Source organism: Orycteropus afer, unplaced genomic scaffold (assembly GCF_000298275.1).
Source record: "Orycteropus afer afer isolate SDZICR_OR568_19922 unplaced genomic scaffold, OryAfe1.0 scaffold00401, whole genome shotgun sequence".
Taxonomy (NCBI): Eukaryota; Metazoa; Chordata; class Mammalia; order Tubulidentata; family Orycteropodidae; genus Orycteropus; species Orycteropus afer.
In genome coordinates, this window is record NW_006921988.1 from 235,091 (window position 1) to 237,300 (window position 2,210).

General features: G+C 34.7%; 1 non-coding gene across 1 annotated transcript; it reads left to right on the plus strand.

Annotated features, from left to right (window-relative positions):
* Nucleotides 1–1,379: 1,379 nt before the first annotated feature.
* On the plus strand, nt 1,380–1,486 carry LOC122151351. Its single transcript, XR_006164114.1, has one exon. It is a non-coding gene; the product is annotated as a U6 spliceosomal RNA (small nuclear RNA).
* Nucleotides 1,487–2,210: the final 724 nt, after the last annotated feature.

Consider the following 2,210-nt stretch of genomic DNA (forward strand, 5'->3'; position numbering starts at 1 on the left):
AATAACTACCACCAGCTGCCCAGCCACTCAACCAGGCCTAGCCAAGTTGACACACAAACATAACCACCACAGACACCTACAAAAAACCCTGAAGCTAACATTATAATCAATAGTGCAATGCTGACATTTTTCCCCAAAATTAAAAACAAATCAAAAATGTCTACTCTCACTATTTCTGTTCAGCACTATACTAGAAGTCTTACCCAATGCAAAAAGGCAAGAACAATTAAAGACATACATATCAGAAAGCAAACTGTAAAACTGTTGCTGTTTGCAAATGACATGATTATTTATTTAGAAAACCTTAAGGAATCTATACAACTGTTAACTAGTTTTCAGTTACAGGAGACAAAGTTAATACTTTAAAACTCATTGGCAATAAAATAAAACTCATTGACAAATATTGTGTTATCTATATTTTTACAACAATCAGAAAACTCAATTGTATTTTATATGTTATCAGCAAATAATTGGAAAATAATATTGAAAAACAATTCCATTTATTATAGCACTTAAAAAATAAAATACTTAAGGAATAAATTTAACAAGTATAAATAAGACTTCTGTAGTAAAAAATGTTCTTGAGAAATTTAAAAATAAATAAATACATAAATGAAGAGATAGGTTCATGCATTGCAAGACTCAATATTGTTAATATGTCAATTCCTCCTAAAATCATGTATAGATTCGATGCAATCCCTATTCAGATTCCAGCAGTCATTTATATATATATTGAAAACATAGCTCTAAAATTTATATACAAATGTAAAAGACCTACAATATCCATAGAATTGGGATTTATACTACCCGACACTTCAAGACTTCTGTAAAGCTACGATAATCAGTAGATTAAGACAGATAGAATATGACAGCCAGAAGTATACCTACACTACACAGTCCATCGATTTTTGAAAAAAAAAAACACCCAAGCTATCCAATGAGGAAAGGAAAGCTTATGCAATAAATAATGCTGTGATAACTGGATATCCAAGATGGGAAAATAGGAATCTCTACTACTACCTCATACCATACACAAAAATTTGAGATTGACCATATACCTAAATGCAAAAGGTAATACCATAAAACTTTTTGAAGAATACTTAGAATATCTTTATGACTTGGAATAGGTAATGTTTATTAGCAGGTGACAGAAGCTAATAACCATAAAAGACAAAAATTTGTAAAGTAGAATTTATCTAAATTAAAACTTCTGCTCATAAAATGCAACCATTAAGAATATTCAAAGGCAAGTTGTAGACTGGAAGAAAATATTCACAAGACATATATAAATGTAAAGAACTTCTATAACTCACTATTAAAATGACAAACTAATATAAACTAAAGAAAACATTTGAACAATTTCCAAAAGAAAATAAGCAGTGCTCATTGAGGCAGCACATGTGCTAATGTTGAAACAATGCAGAGAAGATTAGCATGGTCCCTGCGCAAGGATGACAAGCAAATTCGTAAGTTTCATAATTTAAAAAATAAATTCTTTCTGAGATTGTGGGGATCAGGGATGGAGAAGAAGATAATAAGCAATTGACCTATAAGTACATGAAACAGTAATCAAGATCATTAATCATCACAGAAATACAAATTAAAAACTCAATGAGATACCACCTATTGTTGTTAGGTGCTCTTGAGTAGGCTCTGTGTCATACAGACCCTATGTACAACAGAATGAAATAATACCCAGTCGTGTGTCATCCCCCACAATCCATGCATTACCTGAGCCAAATCCATCTCATTGAGTGTATTCTTCCCTTTTTCACTGACCCTCCACTTTACCAAGTGTGATATCCTTCTCCAGGGAATGGTCCCTTCTGAAAAGTGTTGTTTGTTGTTGTTGTTAGGTGCGGTGGAGTCGTTTCCGACCTATAGCGACCCCATGCACAGCAGAACAAAACACTGCCTGATCCCATGTCGGTTCCACGATCACTGCTATACTTGAGCCCATCATCGCAGCCACCATGTCAATCCATCTCGTTGAAGGCCTCCCCCTCTTTTGTCGACCCTCCACCATATCAAGCATGACGTCCTTCTCCAGGAAACGGTCCCTTCAGACAACATGACCAAAATAGGTGAGACGAAGTCTAGCCATTCTTGCTTTCAAGGAGCATTTCAGGTGCACTTCCTCCAGGACAGATCTGTTAGTTCTTTTAGCAGTCCATGGTACTTTCAGCATTCTTCACCAGCACCACAACTCA